The 22,712-nt window shown below is 36.6% G+C and overlaps 1 pseudogene; it reads left to right on the forward strand.

The window, feature by feature from the left end:
- LOC143407819 (sentrin-specific protease 5-like) overlaps positions 1–22,712 on the forward strand; it is a 70,949-nt pseudogene that overhangs the window by 13,952 nt on the left and 34,285 nt on the right.

Raw genomic sequence — 22,712 nt, forward strand, 5'->3', positions numbered from 1 at the left:
AATGCTGCTCAGTGATTAAGCACCCTTGGGTACAATTCCTGGTAGAAAAACAAAATAAACAAACAAAAACTACTGCCCCAAACTAGATACAAATGGTGAATGTATAACAATATGTAGGGCATCCATACAGTACTACTCAGAAATAAAAGAAAACAGACTACTGATATGAGCAACAACATAGATGACTCTCAAATGTGTTGTGCTAAATGAATGAAGCCAGACTAAAAAGCACACAACTGCATGGATACATGAGTCTGGGAAGCAAAAACCCACAAGGATGTAGAGAGATAAACTGACAAGAGATGAAAGGATTTTCTGGAGTAATGAAACTGGTCTAACCTTGATCATGGTGGAGAGTACTCAATGGTATGTGCCGCAGTCTGGCTGGGCACAAATAACCGGGAGGTCACGAGCCACTTGTAGATTCAAGCAGGAACAAACTTTATTTTAGAACCCACGCGAACTCAACAGGAACTCAAATGGGAACTCTGCAAAAACTCAATGGGAACTCAACGGGAACTCCACGAGAACTCAAAAGTAGCGGGCACCCAAGATAACAGGAGCCACCTTATTGCCGGACATCATCATCTTAATGGCTCGCTGGTGCTACCCCTCAACTACCACTTCTGGCAAAATGCCAGACACCATCTTGATTTGGTTGTGGCTCTCAACATCTCCCCCTTTTGTTTAATTAAACAACAAGTATGTGGCTTAGGGACTGTGCCTGTCTTAGGTTGTCCAATATTACATATGGTCCTTACCTATCATCGGATGAGCTGACCTCAAGACATCAGCCTCCTGTCTTAGGTTGGTACCATTGCAATGGATCTTACCCGTCATTGACTACTGGCCCAACATTATTTAGCCATACTTGTGGATAGTGGTTTTTACACAAACACCATAAACAACCTGCTACAAGCAGAAAGGGTAGGATACAAAATGCCACGACACCAAGCCAATTGACGGCCCCTTTGGGAAAAATTGTACCACCGATGACATCATCAGCAAAGATACCCTGGCACTACCACAATTCACTGCAACAACAGATAGTTCACAATGCATACAAGTGATACATAGTCCAGGAAGTTCTTCAAGTAGTTCAAAGCAGAGGAATCCATTAATATGTCCATTTCTTCCCAAAGTAAATTGACTCCTTGATTGAGCATCACTTGTTAAGTTACATTATTCATTGATGCATCAGTTTATACAGTTTGTTGTGATAGCTATTGCAGAAGCTGTAGTTTGGTTTTCAGTCATCCTCTATCTTTGTCTTCACTGGCACTGGGATAAAGATAGGAATTCTGGCAATGATGGCTAAGAAAAAATTATGTAACATTCCAGCAGGCACTAAAAAAAAAAAAAAACCAATTTTCTAAACAATTTAGTATCCTGAATAGAATTATATATAATGAAAAGGAAAGGTGAAAGTAAACAAACAGATCTGTTAACCACATTTTAAAACAATCCTCAACAGCTGTTTACCTAATTTAAACTGTTTAAATCATGTGAATAAATAAAAAAAAAATTTGGATCCATTTTTTCATGAGCACTCCTCATATATGATATATGGACATATGTACATACAGACATACAACACATAACACAAGTGTGCACACATAACACAATACATACAACACATAATAGTAAAGGCCTTGTAGCTTTTCACAGGTGAAATCCCCATTGCAATGCTCAAAAACTCCACAGTCAAAAAATAGAACTGATCAGAAAAACATTAACCTAGGTCTGTATGAGCTCAAAAAACAAAATAGAACTTCATGATGTGGGAGAGGGCAATAATAATATAGATATTGAAAAAAGCATCCTGGTTACCACCTGGGTTTGACTCTTCTTTTGATATCCCATCCTTCTTCCTGTAACTTGCATATGGGTCTGAAGGTATTCCCACAAGCAAGCCCCAAGGTTTTTTACATTTGAAATAGGCCTTATGGTGTTCATTATTCATTAGCCTCCAGGTGTGGGAGAACCATTGTCACAGATGTAAGGATAGCCAAACTGGAGTTCTGGATATCAGCTGTTATGGATTTGAGCTAAATCATCTTCTTTTTGGTCTGTAGAAATCGCTTTAGTTAGTCTCTCTGGAATCCAAATCGGCTGCTGTTCTCCCTGTGGAAACACACGAACAGACCTCCGACTCACTGGGTCAGGACCTTTCCATTGTCCTGTTAGACTATCCTTCCAAAGTACCTTGGGCTTATGTACATTTTTTGGACACATGTGCCTTTCCGCAGAACTAAGCCCTGATGAATCCAAATTTAAAAAGTTTAGAGTAAAAAGGGTTATTTTAAGTTTATCTTTGGGGGATATATACCCCTTTCCAATTCCCTCTTTTTGCTTTAATAAGTACATTTTAATAGTTTGATGAGCTCTTTCAACTATGCCTTGTCCCTGTGGATTGTATGGGATTCCTGTTATATGAGTAATGCCAAATGATGAGCAAAATTGCTTAAAAGAGATAGAAGTATAGCCAGAGCCATTATCTGTTTTTAACTGTTTTGGAGCGCCCACAGTGGCAAAATTTTGTAAGCAATGAGCTATAATATCTTTAGCTTTTTCTCTGGCATAAAGGGAGCCCATCAAAAATCCAGAAGAAGTATCAACTGTAACATGCAAATATTTTAATTTTCCAAATTCTGGCAAGTGTGTGACATCCATCTGCCAAATATGGTTAGGTGTCAGTCCTCTAGGATTGATTCTAAGATTAACTTGTGGTAAAAAGGTCACACAATTTTGACATTGTTTTATTATTTGTCTAGCTTGTTCCTTAGTTGTTTTAAAATGCCTTTTTAAAGTATTTGCATTGACATGGAAGGATTTATGAAAATTTGTGGCTTCTTCTAGTGTAGAGAAAATATCTATGTCATGTGTAGTTTTGTCTGCTAAATCATTACCCAAACTAAGGGCTCCAGGCAATCCTGTATGTGCCCTGATATATTCTATAAAGAATGGATCTTTTATGTCCCAGATTAGACTTTTTGGAAAACAAAGAGAAAACAGTAGAGGAAGGGGAAATCCTACCAGCATCTTCAAGGGATATTATAGCATTAACTATATACTGACTATCGGAAAGTAAATTAAATACAGAATCTTTAAACATCACAAAAGCTTGTAATACTGCATTAAGCTCTACCTTTTGAGCTGATTGTTTGGGTACTAAAAATGTAAAAGTTTGACCAGGGGTAACTACTGCTGCTGTACCATTATTTGACCCATCAGTGAATATATTTGGAGCATTCATGATAGGTGTTTTTCGTGTCATTTTTGGAAAAACTACAGGATGCGAAGATCAAAAAGACAACAAAGGATTATATGGTAAGTGGTTATCAAATGAAACATTAGATTTGCACATGATTATTGCCCAAGTATTTAACTTATTATCTAACTCATCAATTTGATCCATAGTATATGGAGTAATAATTTTATTGGGAAAATTTTCAAACACTCCCTTTGCTGCTTTTATTCCTTTGAGTATTAATTGTCCTACAGCCTCATGATACATAGTAATAATAGTGTTAGGAGAATAAGATAAATGTATCCATAATAATGGACCTTCTTGCCAAAATATTCCTGTAGGAATATTTTTTGCTGGTAGTACAATAAATAATAAAGGCAAACATATCAATTCTATCCAAATGCATATTTTCCATATATGTTTCAATGATTTTTAATGTCTTTCTTGCTTTTGGCGTTAACATGCGGGGTGAATTTGGATCTGATGGACCTTTTAGGATATCAAATAACGGTCCCAACTCTCCTGCTGTATGCCTAGATAAGGCCTTATCCAATTTATGTCTCCTAATAACTTTTGAAAGTCATTAAGTGATTTGAGTTGATCTACTCATATTTGAATTTTTGGTGGACCGACCATGGTCGAGGAAATAGAACTCCTAAATAATTAATTGGAAAATTTAATTGTACTTTATCTATTGCTATCTCTAGATTATAATTTTTAAAAAGTTTGTAAGTATGGCATAACATTGTAGCAATATGTTTTTATCTTTGTGTGCTAATAATACATCGTCCACATAGTGAAATATTTGTAATTCAGGATTTTGATTTCTAAGTGGCTGGGTTGCTTTGTTAACATAAATTTGACACATAGTTGGGCTGTTAGACATCCCTTGAGGGAGTACTTTCCATTCATATCTCTGATGAGGACCTTCATGATTCAACTCAGGGACAGTAAATGCAAAATGTGGACTATCCTCAGGATGAATTGGAATTGAAAAAACAACAATCTTTAATATCTATAGCTAAAACATGCCAGGTTTTTGGCAAAGCAGACAATTGAGGAATCCCCGATTGAGCACGTCCCATAATAACCATCTCATTATTAATGGCTCTTAAATCTTGCAATAATCTCCATTTACCAGATTTCTTTTTGATGACAAAAATGGGAGTATTATAGGGAGATACAGAAGGTTGTATATGTCCCTCTGCTAATTGTTGTTTGACCAGGTCATGGGCTGCTTGTGTTTTTTCTTTAGTCAGGGGCCACTGAGGAACCCATACTGGTCTTTCTGATTTCCAAGTAATTTTTTATTGTCTCAGTGACCCCTCCTGAAAACCCAATCCATGTCTATCTATTTCTTGATCTTTGTATTGGTGCCACTATACTTTGTCCTTTTTCTCCTAATCCTTTTCCTTTCCTAAAACCTTGTCTATCCATAATAGTGGGTGCATTTGAATTGATGTTATTTGTTAATGTTAGTCCTAATTGATCTAGGACATCTCATCCCCATAAATTTATAGGAAGATGATCCAATACATATGGCTGTATAGTTCCTTCACATCCTTCAGGATCCTTCCAATCTAATACCATTGCACTTCTATGGGGATTAGTTGCCACTCCTAGGCCTTGAAGTGTTTGAGTGGCTTGTTGTAACGGCCAATGTTTTGGCCATTCTTGATGAGAGATAATGCTAAAGTCTGCACCTGTATCCAGTAGCCCATTAAATTCATGTCCTTGAATATTTAGTTTTAGCATGGGGCAAGAATCTAAATTTAAAGAAAGCATAGACCAATCCCCTGGAACCTCTTTCTACAGTACGACTGGAAAATTTATCATGTAGGCTAGGTATTATTAATAATTGTGCGATTCTGTCTCCTGGTGAAATTGCTGATATACCTCTTGGAGAACTGGCTATAATTTTTATTTCACCTTCATAATCAGGATCAATTACCCCAGGACTTATCATAAGTCCTTTTAGAGTAGAAGAACTGCATCCTAATAATAAGCCTACTGTTCCTTTAGAAGAGGTTCCTTTACCTCTGTAGGAATAACCTGGACTCCCATCTCTGGAGTTAGTACTGCTCTGGCGGAGGTGCAGATGTCCAACCCTGCACTCCCTCTGGTTTGTCTAATGAGGGATCTAATGGATAATGTGTCCTGGGCACTACCCTGATGGTGTTGCCCAATGCCCCATATATTTGTGGTCGTGGGACCCAGAGCATTGGGCCCCCTTGTCTGTTTTTGGGCAATGGAGTCCAATGTTTTTCTCCATGATATCGTGGGTAAACACCTGATCCTTGTCTGTTTTTTGATAATGGAGTACCCTCTGTAGTGGTTTGAGAACAGCATTCATTAGCCCAATGTCTCCCTCTATGGCATCGTGGGCAAATACCCGGTATTCTACCCCTTTGATCATATCCAGTTTTGTTAAACCCTCCTCTTATGGAGCAACTCCTTCTAAAATGTCCTGTTGTCCCCAATTGTAGCATGTTTTTGGCCTGGCACCTAAAGCCTATTGTACTGCAGCTGCCAATGCTTGCCCCTGTTCATTAATGTCTCTACATAATTTAATATATGTGTTTAAATCTCCATGTTTTCTTGGTCTAATGGCCTCCCTGCACCATCTATTTGCTTGTTCATAGGCTACTTGTTTTATTAATGGCATCGTTTGTTCTACATCCCCAAAGATTCTGGTAGCTGTGTATATAAGCCTATATAAGCCTATCTACAAATTCAGTGTAAGGTTCATTAGCTCCTTTTATTACCTTAGATAATTGACCTTGTAAATCTCCATGCCCCTTTAAAGTTTTCCATGCCCTAACTGCAGTTGAAGCGATTTGTGAGTATATGGCAGGATCATATCTAATTTGTTGCAGCTGACCCTCATAAGGTCCCTCTCCTAACAACATATCTAGATTTCTCTGAGGATAACTGGCTGCTGCATTTCGCCTAGCCATCTCCGTACAAAATTCCTGGTTGGCAACCTTCCATAACAGATATTGTCCTCCATTTAGCACAGCTTTGCACATACTAGCCCAATCTGCTGGCGTCATGTTCAAGTTGGCAATGGATTTGACTATACTTACAGTGAAGGGTGCTTGAGGACCATAGGTTGTTACAGCCTCTTTCAGCTTTTTCACTGTTTTGAAATCTAAAGCATGGTGAATTCGCTGCCCTCCTGCCTCCTCAAATACAAGGCATGCTAATCTTTGAGGTCCTGTTTCAGGATCCCATCTATCAACTACGGGGGTTGAGGGCCACTCAGCATATGTTGTCTCCGTATACATAGGTGGAGCTGTTGGTTGAATACTTACACCCTCTGGTGATAGAAAGGTTTTAGTAGCAACCTCCCATTGTAACTTGTCCCCTGATAGCCTTTCCTTCTCTAAACTTTCTTCCCCTCTCTGACTAACTCGAGAGACTTCCTCTTTTACTTGATCTAAAATGTCTTCTCCTTGACTAAGCAAACAATATTGTACCAACATCCATAATGGTAATGTGCCAACTGGCAGAGTTTCTGGGCTTTCCTTTTCTATCTTTTAAAAATCTTCACCATGATGGTTCCATCGTGATATATTTAACAACCCCTCTTTAATGAACCATGGGCTACACCTTTGTATCGTCTTAACGTATGCCCTAACTGTTCTTGATTTTACTGAGATGCCTCCTTCCTCTAGCAATTTACTTAACACCCTTTTGGTTTGTTAATTTTGTTAATTTCTAATTTTTAATTCCATATTTCTGCTATAAAGATAATGCAACCCAACAAGATAACATAAAACAAAACCGAAACAAAATGGAACAAAAATTCATTGTATCAATTTTTCTATTTTCTTGACATGTATATCCGTGTTCTATCTCTGTCTCTTCCTCAGGGGTGAACAACTTCAAACCTTGGACCAACCACTTTCCCCAGTTTGCCTGAGAAAGTTCTAAGGGACAGGCAGCTTGAAACAAAAACAAAACGAATCAAAACAAGAACACATTGTTTTTTGAAATGGTCACCCATTCTCTTGCCCTGCCCTCAGAGGCGAGCAGTTTCACTTACCCCAAGCTTCAGGCGTTCCCCGTATGGGTCACCAAATGCCACAGTCTGCCTGGGCACAAATAACTGAGAGGTCACGAGCCACTTGTAGATTCAAGCAGGAACAAACTTTATTTTAGAACCCACGCAAACTCAACAGGAACTCAACGGGAACTCAGCGAGAACTCAAAAGTAGCGGGCACCCGAGGTAACAGGAGCTGCCTTATTGCAGGATATCATCATCTTAATGGCTCGCTGGTGCTACCCCTCAACCACCCCTTCTGGAAAAATGCCAGGCACCATCTTGACTTGGTTGTGGCTCTCAACAGGCATGCATTTGTCAAAATCCCTAACTATAGAAAAAAGGGATAAATTTTATGGTTCAAAAATTATTCCTCATTAATGACATTTTTAGAAAATTTTACCATGGCTACCAGAGGTTTGCACTTCATCAAAACTAAATTCCAGAGTTGAGTTTCTGGGCCTTTCTAATCTTGACCACATGGAGTTAACCTCATTGCTCATGCCACCTTGTGCTTGAATTAGATCCCTTTCTCCATCGTTGTTTTAACACTCTACTTCCTTGTTTCCATGCCTTTGTGCACAAATGTGCCTCTCACAGGCAGTGCAATCCAGCCTTCTGCCAATCCAAAATCACACTTAGGTCACACAGAGTGGCATGCCTATTGTACAGCACATGCCTCGCCAAACTCCCAGTTTCTTCCTGTCTGCTACACCACTCACAACCAACCCCATCTCTTTGAGTGTTCCTGGGTGTCTGCTGGTGTTATTCTGATTGCAAGCTGCTTCTCAGCATGAGGGCAGAATGTACTTACTCACCTCTATACCCATCCCTCAAATAACACACAGCCTAGCTCACAGTAGGCTTTCAATGCAATGAGCCTAGGAGGGAGCATGACCATCTAGCTCCATGGGGAGGAGAGACCCGAGCTCCTTCTTAAGAGGTGGGTCGGAAAGGACTCAGGCACACCATCAGGACCAAGGGCAGTGGAGAAAGCACAGATAGTTCCTAGTGGCAGAGGTGTAAGGTGTTGCCTCCCAGCTGGGTATCAGGGCACACACACTTAGTTCCCCCTTACCTGGGTCTCATAGGGGCACCTTGCAGTACTCACTGCAATGAAATATTATTCAGCAATGAAAGAGAATACAATTATGGCATTTGTAAATGAATGGAGCTGGAGAATATCATGATCAGCAAAGCCAATCACCCCAAAACAAAAAACAAATGTTTTCTCTAATAAGTGGATGCTAATCCATAATGAGAAGGGACATGGGATGAATGGAGGAACTTTGGATTGGTTAAAGGGAGGGAGGAGAGGAAAGGGTGTATGGGGGTAGGAAAGATGGTGGAAAGAAATGGACATGATTACCCTCGGTACATGTATAATTGCACAAATGTTGAGACCTACTTCATGTACAACCAGAGAATTAAGAAATTGTGCTCTATTTGTGTAAAATGAATTGAAGAACATTCTGCTGTCATGTACAACTGGTTAGAACAAATAAACTTAAAAAGTTTTAAAAAGAAATTTATTTGGAAAAATAAGAGACCCAGAATAGCCAAAGCAAACTTTTGCAAGAAAAGTGAAGCAGGAGGTACCACAATACCAGGACATAAAATATACTACAAAGCTATACTAACAAAAATGGCATTATTAACACCAAAATAGACACATAGACCAATGGTACATAATAGGAGACACAGAGACAAACCCATATAAATACAATTATCTCATACTAGACAAAAACACCAAAACATGCATTAGAGGAAAGATAGTCTCTCCAACAATGGTCCTAGGAAAACTGGAAATTCATAAACAGCAAAATGAAATTAAAACCCTGCACAAAACTCAACTCAAAGTGGATTAAGGACTTAGGAATTAGAACAGAAACTCTGCACCTAACAGAAGAAAAAGTAGGCCCAAATCTTCATCAGGTTGTCTTAGAACCTGACTTCCTTAGCAAAATTTCTAAAGCACAAGAAATAAAACCAAGAATCAATAAATAGGATGAATTCAAACTAAATATCTTCTTCAGAGCAAAGGAAACAATCAGTAATGTGAAGAGAGAGCCTATAGAATGAGAGAAAATTTTTATCACATGCACATCAGAGCACAAATGTGAGGCTATAGAAAGATCTCAAAAAACTTAATAGAAGAAATTCCAAAAAACCCAATAAATAAGTGGGCTAAGGAACTGAATAATAGACACTCTGCAGAAGAAGAAATGTAATCAATCAATAAATACATGAAAAAATATTCAGCATTTATAGCAATTAGAGATCTGGAAATCCAAACTACTCTAAGATTTCATCTCTGTCCAGTCAGAATGACAATTATCAAGAATACTAGCAACAATAAAAGTGTTGGTGAGGATGTGGAGGTAAACAAACACTTATACATTGCTGGTAGGACTGCATATTTGTGCATCCAATCTGGAAATTAGTGTGGAGATTCCTCATAAAAAAGCTTGGATGAAACCACCATTTGACCCAGTTATCCCACCCTTGGTCTATTTTTAAAGGAATTAAAATCAACATACTACAGTGATGTAGCCACATCAATATTTATAGCAGGTCAATTCACAATAGCTAAACTGTGGAATCAACCTCAATGCCCTTCAACAGATGAATGGATAAAGAAACTCTGGTTTATACATACACAATGGAATATTACTCCACCTTAAAGAGAATGAGATTGTGGCATTTGCTGGTAAATAGAGTTGGAGAATATCATGCTAAGTGAAGTAAGTCAATACCCAAAAGACAAAGGCCAAATGTTTTCTCTGATATGTGGATGTTGATCCATAATGGCTGGGGAGCAGGTGCAAGGAAAGAATGGAGAAGATTGGCCAGCTGGGAGTGAGAGGAGGGCAGTGGATATGGGGATGGGAAAGATGGTAGAATGAGATAGACATTATTACCCTGTGTATATCATGTGACTCTGCATCATGAATAATGAGAGAAATAAAGAATTGTGCTCTATTGGTGTCAAAATGCATTCTGTTTTATATATAACTAATTCAAACAAATAAAAGGAAAATGAAATTATTTCATTTGCAGGAAAATGAATGGCACTTGAGAATAATATGCTAAGTGAAATAATTCAAATGCAACAGTCAAGGATAGTATGTTTCCTGTCACAAGTGAAAGCTAGAGAGGAAAGAGGGAAAGAAAGGTGGGGGTGGTGGGAGGCAGGGATCCAATGAAAATCAAAGGGAGATTAGAAGAGGATGGGGATCAGGGGGTGAATGAGGGGAGGGGGGGAAAGTATTGGGGAATAATATTTGCCAAATTTTATTGTTGTGTTGTGTTATGTATGAATGCCGCAGTCTGGCTGGGCACAAATCGCGAGCCACTCACAGCTTTGTAGATTCAAACAGCAATTCTTTATTCCCAATCTCACACCGGCCTTCTACAAACACGTACTGGGGAAATCCACGTTCTCTGCCCAAATCCACACCTCCACTGGGCTTCTTTCTCCCAAATATATTGTCTGAATTCCTAAGAACTCAAGAGGAACTCAGGCAGCAGTACGCCCTATTCCGGGCAGGAATAATCTTCCTAAACCGGCAACGCCCTAAACTCGGATTATCCTAAACCGGGAACACCCTAAACACGGATCCGCCCTGGTCCTTGAGCAAGGTCACTTTCCACTAAGCAACATGGGGGTACGCTGGCAAGGAAATTGTCATACCTACTTGGCTAATGGCTCCCAGCATCTCCCCCCTTCTGATTAATTAAACAACAAGGAATGTGGCTTAAGGACCGTGCCTGGTAGGTTGTCCAATTCAACATATGGTTCTTACCCGTCATCGGAAAACTGACCTTTAGGCGTCAGCCTCCTGTCTTAGGTTGATATCACTGCAACTGGATCATACCCATCACTGACTACCGGTCCAGCATACAGCCATACTTGTGGATAGGTCTATGCACCAGTGGCGGGGTGAGGTTCTTTGCCTCACCTCTGTTGGCCCCCAAATTTGGCCTTGGTGCCAGTGGGGGAGTGAGGTTAATGTGGCTTAAGGACCGTGCCTGGTAGGTTGTCCAATTCAAGAAATGGTTCTTACCCGTCATCGGAAAACTGACCTTTAGGCGTCAGCCTCCTGTCTTAGGTTGATACCACTGCAATTGGATCATACCCGTCACTGACTACCGGTCCAGCATATAGCCATTGGCCCCCAAATTTTAGACCATCACTAGCAGAAGGGAGGAGGATATAGAAATGCCACGACACCAAGCCAATTGACAGCTCCTTTGGAAAAATTGCATCACTGGTGACACCATCAGCAAAGATATGCCAGCACTACCACAATTAACATGGGGTGCGCTGTCAAGGAAATAAAAATTGCATCACTGGTGACACCATCAGCAAAGATATGCCAGCACTACCACAATTCGTTGCACCAAACGATAGTTACATAGTCCAGGCAAGTTCTGCAAGCAGTTCAAAGCGGAGGAATCTATCAATATGTCCATTTCCTCCCAAAATCCGTTTCCTCCCAAAGTAAGTTGACTCCTTGATTGAGCATTACTTGTTGAGTTATATTCATGGATGCATCAGTTTATACAGTTTACTGTGATAGCTATCATAGAAGCTGTAGTTTGGTTTTATCTTTGTCTTCACCGGCACTGGGATGAAGATAGGAATTCTGGCAATGATGCTAAAGAGACATTATCCTGAAAAGAATTATTAAATATAATGAAAAGGAAAGGTGAAAGTAAACAAACAGATCTGTTAACTTCCTTTAAAAACAATCCTTAACAGCTGTTTACCTGATTTAAATTAGTAAACAAACAGATCTGTTAACCACCTTTAAAAACAATCCTTAACAGCTGTTTACCTAATTTAAATTAAGCCATTTAAATCACGTGAATAGAAAAAAAATAATTCGGATCCATATTTTCATGAGCGTTCCTCATATAAGAAATATGGACATATGCACACACAGACATACAACATAAAACACAAGAGTACAACACATAAGACAATAATAAAGGCCTTGTAGCTTTACCTAGGTGAAATCTCCATTGCAATGTTTAAAAACTCCACAGTAAAAAAGTAAAACTGATCAGAAAAACATTGACCTAGGTTTGTATGAGCTCAAAAATAAAAATAGACCCTTATAATGTGGAAAAATGCAATAATAAAATAGATATTGAAAAAAGCATCCTGGTTAATCACTGTCGCAGATGTAAGAATGGCCAAGCTAGAGTGCTGGATATCAGCTGTTATGGATTTGAGTCAAATCATCTTCTTTTCGATCTGTAGAAATTGTTTTAGTTAGTCTTTCTGGAATCCAAATAGGCTGCTGTTCTCCCTGTGGAAACACACAAACAGAGCCCCGACTCCAGACAATCACTGGGTCAGGACCTTTCCATTGTCCTGTTAGAATATCTTTCCAAAGTACTTTAGGCTTATATACATTTTTTGGATACATATGTCTTTCCGCAGCACTAAGTCCTGATGAATCCAAATTTATAAAGTTTAGAGTAAAAAGGGTTATTTTAAGTTTATCTTTGGGGGATATATAACCCTTTCCAATTCCCTCTTTTTGCTTTAATAAGTACATTTTAATAGTTTGATGAGCTCTTTCAACTATGCCTTGTCCCTGTGGACTGTATGGGATTCCTGTTATATGAGTAATACCAAATGATGAGCAAAATTGTTTAAAAGAGGTAGAGGTATAGCCAGGACCATTATCGGTTTTTAACTGTTTAGGAATGCCCACAGTGGCAAAATTTTGTAACCAATGAGCTATAACATCTTTAGTTTTTTCTCCGGCATGAAGGGAGCCCATCAAAAATCCAGAAGAAGTATCAACTGTAACATGCAAATATTTTAATTTTCCAAATTCTGGCAAGTGTGTGACGTCCATCTGCCAAATATGGTTAGGTATCAGTCCTCTAGGATTGACTCCAAGATTAACTTGTGGTAAAAAGGTCACACAATTTTGACATTGTTTTATTATTTGTCTGGCTTGTTCCTTAGTTATTTTAAAACGCTTTTGTAAAGTATTAGCATTAACATGGAATCTTTTATGAAAATTTGTAGCTTCTTCTAGCATAGAGAAAATATGTATGTCATGTGTAGTTTTATCTGCTAAATCATTGCCCAAACTAAGGGCTCCAGGCAATCCTGTATGTGCCCTAATATGTCCTATAAAGAATGGATCTTTTCTGTCCCAGATTAGGCTTTGTATAGTGGAAAACAAAGAGAAAACAGTAGAGGAAGGGGAAATCCTACCAGCATCTTCAAGAGATACTATAGCATTAACTACATACTGACTATCAGAAAATGTAACAACAAATTCTATTGTTATGTACAACCATAATATACCAATTAAAAATGTGGAAAGAAAAGTAAAGCCAGGATCATGCATAATTGTCAGATCTTTCCTCTAGTTCTGTATACATTGTGAGAATAGGACCTGCAAAGCAATGATATGAGAGGTGACTTTATGGACTTTATGGACTCTGTGTTCGGCTATTTAAAAATAGGATACCTTATTAAAAAAGAAAGTAGCCCTAAATTTTGTGGTTTTAGCATTGTTATATAAAAGAGATTGAAAACAGCAAAACAAAACAAGAAGAACAACAACAAAAGATGGGATACTAGCAGATTATTAAATAGCATATTATTGCCACAAAATCCCATCTCAAAATATATACATATGTATATAATTTTTTCAAAAATATTGATCCAAAATTTTCCAATTTTTGTGAGAATGCCAATGGACAAATTCACAAACTTAAATTAACCCCAAATTGAATAATACTGAGGCACATTGTTGTCACCCTCCTTTAAACTAAAGAAAAAAGACAATATCTTTAAAATAATTCTAAAAAGACAAAGTATAGCTAGGAACACTTTTGGGGTAACCTACAATCCCAGCAACTCAGGAGACTGAGGCAGGAGGATCACAAAATATGCTGGGCCTAGGCAACTAACTTTAGCAAGACCCTATCTCAAAATGAAAAATAAAAAATGGCTGCGGGTACAGTTTGGTGTTATAGCAGCTCTGGGTTCAATTCCCTGTACTGTGAAAAAATGAACAAGCAAACAAAAAAAAGCAAGAAATTACAAACAAGGCTTCTCACCAGAAACAATGAATGCCAGAAGACCAGAGTATATCTTCGAAGTCTCATAAAGTATGAGTCCACCAGGAATTATTTCATCATCAAAAACATAATTCAAAACATAAGGAGGAATAAATTACTTTTAGATAAGTGAAAGTTGATAGAATTCATCCTAATCAGACTTGTTATATAAAAAATTGAAAAGAAAGCATAAAGCTAAGGATAAATATAGAAGATAAGAGCAGAATCTACAGAAAGAAACAGCACTAAAAATGATGAGTATATAAGTAAATGTAAAAACCAAATTCTGTCTTAATTTGTTTAAAACGCATGAATATTTAAAGCAAAAACTGTACCATGCTGTTTGATTTATGAGATGTGTAAGTATGGAATGTTTGAAAACAATAGCAGAAAAAAAACAAGAAAATAAAGTGGTACAGTATTAACTGAAAGTAAATCATTAATAAGTTTAGGAAACAATCCCTAGAGTGACCTTTAAAATAACATAAAGGTATATGTGTACTTTTGTACTAAGAATGTACTTTAGAACAAAAATCAAGAGTTACAGTAAAGATTTTTCTTTAAACATATTGCTTTTATAGCTTCTAAAAGCATAAAAGTTATATGCATTCATGAAAGGGAAAATGGTAATTCATGAAAGTCACTGAGATAAAATTAAATGAAGAAATGAAATCAGTTCTCAGAATCATTTTGCGTTAAGGTCTTGACTAAATCATTGTCTCAAAATTTTGGAAAACTGGTAAATGACCTCTTTTATAAGTGACTTCAGGTGTGTGTTAAGGTTTTGTGAGGTCCTATACAAAACAACTTCATTACACTGCATAGTAATCTTTCAAGCCCTTATCATTTATTATTCAGAATTGAAAGAAGGAAGAGATGGTTAAACTTGATTAGGAAAGCAAAACTAAACTATAAGCTGTTCAAGGCAGTCACTTTAAATATGAAAGACAGGTTGAAGGAAAAAGCAAAAATATGCCATACAAATACTTACTATAAGAAAATTAAAGTGTTTATACTGTTAAGACAAAGGAAGAGGCAGGACAAGAGATATTGCTGCAAGTTAAGAGGAAAATTTAATGATACTAAAAGAGAATATTCATCACATACATACTTTTAAATGTATACATGTACCATAATAAAGCTTCAAATTTAAAGAATCAAAAAATGATAGTTGACCTGACAGAAATAATGACACAACGAAAATTAAGAACATGAATAATTCTATTTCCACCAAAGAAAATAAATTTTTATGAAAACCTCAATATGATTTCAATGATCAATTCTGTCAGTATTTCATATAGAAAATAGGTCCAATTTATAGAACATCCTTCAGAAAACAGTTTCTCAGCTTATTTCCTGAGACAAACATAATCTTCATGCCAAAGCCTAGCAAAAATATTGCCTTCAAAGACAATTACAAACTAAAATAAATATACTTTAAATATATTTGAATATAAATATAGAATCAAAATTCTTTGTTAAAATAGGAACAGAGAGTCTGGGTATAGCTCAGTGATACAGCCCTTGACTAGCAGGCCCAGGGTTCAATACTTAGTACCACATTAAAAAGAAAAAAGGGGGAGGGGGAAGGGAGGGAGAGAGGGAAAGAAAGGAAGGAAGGAAGGGAGGGAGAGAGGGATGGAGCGGAAAATAGAATTTAGCAACCCATTAGAATAATATTTAAATCCATCCTAGGAATACAAAAGTTATTTAATATTTGAAAATCAGTGTAATTCATTGCATTAACAAAATACAGAGTAGAAAGTCACAATCATTTCAATTTTAGATAAAACACTTGACAAAATTCAACACAAATGCATTATCTTTTTTCCTTTTTTTTTTTTTTTTTAAATGCAGTCCTGGGGATCAAACTCAAGGTCTTCTTCATAGTAGGCAGGTTCTTTACCACAGAATTACATCTCCAGAACATTTTTTCTTAAAAAACAAAACAAACAAAAAACAATTAACTGCTACATGAAAACAAAAGTTGTGCATATTTGTGGGATAATGTGAATGTTTTTATACATGTATATATTGTGTAGTGTTTAAATCAAGTAAAATATATTTATCTCCAGGACACTTATCATTTCTTTTTGGTGAAAACTTTCATAATTCTTTGTTCTTTTTGAAATATATATCACAGTATTATTATATATAGTCATTCTACAATGCAAGAGCCACCACAAATTCTTGCTCCTATGTAACTGTGACTTAGTATCCATTGATCAAACGTTTCCCATCCTTCCCTCCTCTCTGCTCCTCCTGGTCTCTGGTGACTACCATTCTACTCTCAACTTCTATGAAATCAACATTTTTAGATTCTATATGAGTGAGATAATGCAGCCCTTGTCTTTTGGTGCCTGAGTTATTTCACTTAGCATCACACTTTCCAGCTCTATCCATTTTGATGTACAACATTCCATCTTTCCAACCACAATATTCTAGTAAGCTAAGGTCAAACATTATGCAGAATCATAATGTAGATGTGGCTTTTTCAAAGAATTTCAATTCACAGTATCATTCCACTTATATAAAGTTCAATAACAGGAAAACACCATGGTAGTAAAAATCAGAACAGTATTTGCCTATTTGCTAGTGATTGGAAGGAGGGTGAGGGAATATTCTGCAGTAATTTATATATCTTTCCAGTGTGATGATTAAAAAATACATTTATAAAATTTTTGCATTGTAGACTTAAGATCTTATTCACTGCATGTAAATTTTAATTCAAATGTGTCTATAAAATTGGATAACATATTAATACCAATTTCCAGGAAGATGATACACTATAAAAATTTGAGAACAAGCTTTAAAATCAAAGAGAACTGTAATCCAACTCTTCCACTTACTGGCCATGTGGCACTGGATGATTCATGTGACTTGTCTGTGCCTATACTTTCCAGCAGAAGAACAAAGGTGACAATATCAACCACACAGAGTTGTGTTGTCATGAGTCTTAGTAAGATAGTATGTGTAAAAGCCTTAGAACAGTGACTAGAACACAGAGTGTGTTCAAAAAGTAGTAAAAATTGTTATAGTTAAGCAGTAATAATAGTTTTTTCTAAAGGAAAGCAGTGGTTTCATACTTAGACTGAGCTGTCTTCTTAGCAATGTAATACAATACATGATATCTCTCTGTGCAGAGACCCAGAGAGACACAGAGATGGAGGAAGGATAAAAGAATATCAGATCAGATTAGCCGAAGCACTCAAGACAGAATGCTCACATTAACATAATTGAAGGAGACTGAGGAATGCAGGGTTGTGTCAATAGGATATTGTAAGGATTAAATAAAGTGCAACATGAAAAATTGCTTGGCCTGGTGTTTCATATTCAGGAAACCCTCAGCAAGTAGTTAAAATTAATTTATTCATATTCACACCCAAATTTTTCCAAAGCACAAATACTAATAAACATAAAAAAGCTTTCTAAAACCATTTTCTTATTCAGAAAATGCACTCGATAAGTAACCTCCAATAGTTCACTCTTATTGGCTCTTACTCATTTTCATTGGATATTGTTTTTTGCAGGTCAAAATTTTTCTTATGTGGTAACATTAAAAGATTTACCCAAGTACACAAATAAATATATCTGAGTAAAAGATGTTTTTCTTTAATATTTACTCAGTCCTTTTTGTTCCATTTTAATTTCCTACCCCGTCAAACTCTCAAGTATGTTACTCATCCTACTGCTCTTCCAATATATTATCCTTAGTTTATCTAGTTCCAAAGGCACATGACAGTGTTGAGGTCTCAGTTTTAATTTGTTTTTGAATATGGAAACAATAAAAACTTTTTCAAATAGTTATACTAAATAGATACTAAAGCCCATAATATAATTATAATTCTATCAATTTGGAAACCATCCTCTTATTAACGCTGCTTATTGCAAGAATTATTTTGAGTGAGGAAATTGCAATATTATTCTTTTTCATCCCTTCAACAAAATGATTAAATATAATTATTTCCTGTATCTTTGGTCAATTCATAAAATTTATTTTCATCATAAAATAAATTCAATACATGATATATAGTATCCTTATTTATTAGTGTTTTTTAATTTCTTTTTGCAACTTATTCAGCAAGTTTATTTTATCTATTTTAATCATCAACAAAGCCTTTCCAAACAGGATCAGGGAAGAAACAAGTGAAGGTGAAATATTATAAATCAGTTATCAGTTTTACTATTCATCCATAGCCTCTTAAATACTAGCAATGGAAAAGAAAATAAGACTGAGAAACCTTCTCTACCATGGCGTAATCTGAGGAAGGATATTGGAGAATAAATAGACTTTGGATGCTATCCACTCAAAATAATTTTTGCAATAAAAACATTATTTAGAAGGAAAATTCTGAGTTGATAGATTTTATAATTATATTAAGGTCTTCTAATTAGTATAACTATTTGACAAAGTCTTCAGTGTTTTAAAAGCTAAATGTATCTTCTCAATGTCAATTTCCATTTAACTTAAACCATGTGATATAGTTTTAATGATAATGCAAAATATAACTAATATGGGTATTAAATAAAACATATCAATAAACAAGAACTTCTTGGAATACCAATTACTATTCTATTCCTAATAATGTATATATCTCTTAAGATTGTATTTACACTAATAACAAAAGAATATTTTTTTAAATGTTGTAAATATATTAGCTTTTATATACAATAATAAAATTTAGCCTAGACCTTAACAAAATTCCATGCATTCTACTTTAATAGATTCCAAATTAATTGCAGAGTTTTTAAGGTTTATTTCAATTTTTCTGGTCTATTTTTTCCACTATCATATTGACCAATTCTCAATTTTGCCTGTGACAAACATTCAGCCAGACAAAACCTTCTTTTCTTATTAATATTACCCATTCATAAGTACATAAGTTCTAACATTTTTATAAACATCACTAAAGTTAAAAATTCTGACTTTAAGACTGGATAATGGGGCTGGGGCTATAGCTCAGTGGCAGAGCACTTGCCTGGCACATGTGAAGCACTAGTTCAATCCTTAGCACTACATAAAAAATAAAATAAAATAAAGGAATGCTGTCCATCTACAATTACAAAAACATTTTTAAAAGACTGAATAATGATGAGTTAAAAGGAAAAATATGATCAACTGATCTTTGTTATTAATGTTTATTTTCTGTTTTGTTTTAGCCTACTCTGAGTGCACAAAGCATAAAATGCATGCACAATTCAAGAATTTAAATATAAGCTTTCCGTAGGCCCTTCATAAAAGGGAGAGCTTTTCAATACAACTCCAATGTAAAAGGCAATATTAAAAAGATAATAAATCATCATTTTGTACAAAAATAAAATCAACACATGTCAAAGATCATATTAAGCTCAGTGAGTGAAGGAACTAGTGAGATACTAAAACTCCCTCAAAATAATTTTAAAGTGCTTTTATATACTATATAGATAAATAGGAATTCTGAAATAAATTTATAGATAGATGCAAAACTAGTCAACATCTACAAGGCAATAATCATTTTATTCCACATGTCACATTCCACTAGAATTTCTGTGGCAAAAATCATTTACATTATTTTGTCAAGCGACTATCTGAATATAGGGGAGGGGAAGGCCTAGACTAAGGATCAGAGGTTTCTTCAGAAGCCTGTGGGGTTACTGTGGGCTTTTGAACCTGAACTTCCCTAATAAGACTCCTTTGGAGCAAGAATTAAAATCAAGAATTAAAATCAAGAATCAAAAATGGAATGGACTCAAATTAAAAAGTTTCTTCTCAGCAAAGGAAACAATCTCTGAGATTAATAGAGAGCCTATATCTTGGGAGCAAATCTTTACCCCTCACACATCAGATAGAGCACTAATCTCTAGGGTATATAAAGAACTCAAAAAGTTAAACCAAAACAAACAAACCAAAAAAACCCAAATAACACAATTAATAAATGGGCCAATTTCCTGAACAGATACTTCTCAGATGATGGTATACAATCAATCGACAAATATATGAAAAAATGTTCATCATCACTAGCAATTAGAGAAATGCAAATCAAAACCACTCTAAGATTTCACCTCACTCCAGTCAGAATGGTAGCTATTATGAAGACGAACAACAATAAGTGTTGGCGAGGATGTGGGGGAAAAGGTAGACTCATACATTGCTGGTGGGTGGGACTGCAAATTGGTTCAGCCAATCTGGAAAGAAGTATGGAGATTTCTTAGAAAATTGGGAATGGAACCATTACTTGACCCAGCTATCTCTCTCCTCGGTCTATACCCAAAGGACTTAAAAGCAGCATACTACAAGGACACAGCCACATCAATGTATATAACAGCACAATTCGCAATATCTAAACTGTGGAACCAACCTAGATGCCTTTCAGTAGATGAATGGATTAAAAAATGTGGCATATATACACAAAAGAATATTACTGAGCAATAAAAGAGAATAAAATCATGGTATTTCCAGGTAAATGGATGGAGTTAGAGAAGATAATGCCAAGTGAAGTTAGCCAATCCAAAATAACCAAATGCTAAATGGTTTCTTTGATATAAGGAGGATGATTCATAGTGGGATAGGGAGAGGGAGCATGGAAGGAATAGAGAAACTCTAGATAGGGCTGTTTGGAGGGACTCAAACTAAAAAGTTTCTTCTCAAATTTTTACCTCTCACACATGGGGTTAGAAATTATGGTGTTAGAAATGATGGTGGAGCATGATTATCATTATTATCCAAAATACATGTATGAAGAAATGAATTGGTGTGAGTATACTTTATATAGACCAGAGATATGAAAAACTGTGCTCTATAGTAGAATAAGAATTGTAATGCATTCCACTGTCATATATAAATAAAAATACATTAAAAGATGAAAGCTGCAAAAAAAATACTAATCAAACATCCTAGTTCAAAAAATACTAATGCATATAGAATATTTGGCTAGAGATGACAAGAAACAAAAATAGGAAACTCTATAAATGTCTGTGTATCTGTAAGGTCACAATTAAAGAGTGAAAAATAATTTTTAAAAAAATCTTGGTGGAAAATTAAAGAATTCTTTCCTTTGGTGTTCGACATATCCTCAGCTATTCTTCTCAGCAGTTTTAAGTGGGGTTGTCTGGAACGTGATGCTTCACTCTCTGGATTTCTGGAGTGAGAGAGGTAATCTCATAGGCAAAATTCCTGGAGGCAGGGTTTAGGTCTCGGTGGGCTCTAGGCTCTTAGCTGAATTCTTATTAGCCTGGAAATTTTAAATCACTGCACCTCCAGGGCCCAGTACTTGCTGGTCCATGCTGAAGGACTTTACCCAGGGCTACCCTGGGTTCCACTCATGTGGTGGGGGAGCCAAGTCTTAGTCCCCCATGTCACCTACAGACCCCACTTTTCCTGGTCCCAGGTTCAGTCTCCAGTTTCTCCCAACCCCATCCTTCTCAGACAGATGTGTGTCTCTCAGTGCTGGTCATGCAAGCAGTCAGATTGGAAGGGGAGGGGTGGAGGCAGGCAATCAATTGTCCCCTGTGTAAACCTCTATCCACATTTGATTTTCTTCTAGTCACTTAAGCATATTCTATCATGCAGCATGAATTTGCTGGGCCTGTATTCTGGGCCAAACTTGGGTTTTCCAGGAATCAGTTTCCTCAGTTGCCAATCCGACACCACAGCTGGAAAATGGTTCCTTCCTTTGTCCTCTACACACCACCTGGATAGATGGCAGCTCCCCCCACCCCATCCTTCAGGTTTTTTGGGCAATGTCCTTGGTCTCTAAATGCTCTGTACCCAGACATGCCTCAGGCCTCCCCAAAATGCAGGTTTCTTAAATTCCCTTACACTCTACTATGCTCATGGAGGATCCTCTCTGGCTAGATCTTCTGCCCAGCTGTGACAGCAGCTGTGCTGCTGGGTATTTTTTTTTCTTATTTTATTATATCCAACCTCCTATGTCCCTGATCTGCTTTGAATACCCATTTTTAGGTTCCAGCAAAGTACCTACACCCTTTTTTATCCACTCACCTTGTGGAGAATCTGCCCATCTCCTTTCTTGGTTTCATGCCACCATCACTATCTCTTTATTGAAGTGATCTTTCACCTCCTGAAATGTATTTCTAATTTCTCTCCTTACTTCATCCTTATGTCATGGATCAGTTTAATTATGTACATTCTAAACTCCTTCTCTGACATTTCTTCTACTGTGTTGACAATGTATTCTATTATTGGAGCATCTTGGTTTGTTTGGGGCACTTTGTTCCCTTGTTTTTTCATGTCATTTGTGTGTCTTCCCATGTAGCAGTGTGGATCTGAGTTATTACATTTTCTGTCCTTAGACTTATAGTATCCCTGAATGTTTCCA

The sequence above is a fragment of the Callospermophilus lateralis genome, chromosome 10 (genome assembly GCF_048772815.1).
Source record: "Callospermophilus lateralis isolate mCalLat2 chromosome 10, mCalLat2.hap1, whole genome shotgun sequence".
Taxonomy (NCBI): domain Eukaryota; kingdom Metazoa; phylum Chordata; class Mammalia; order Rodentia; family Sciuridae; genus Callospermophilus; species Callospermophilus lateralis.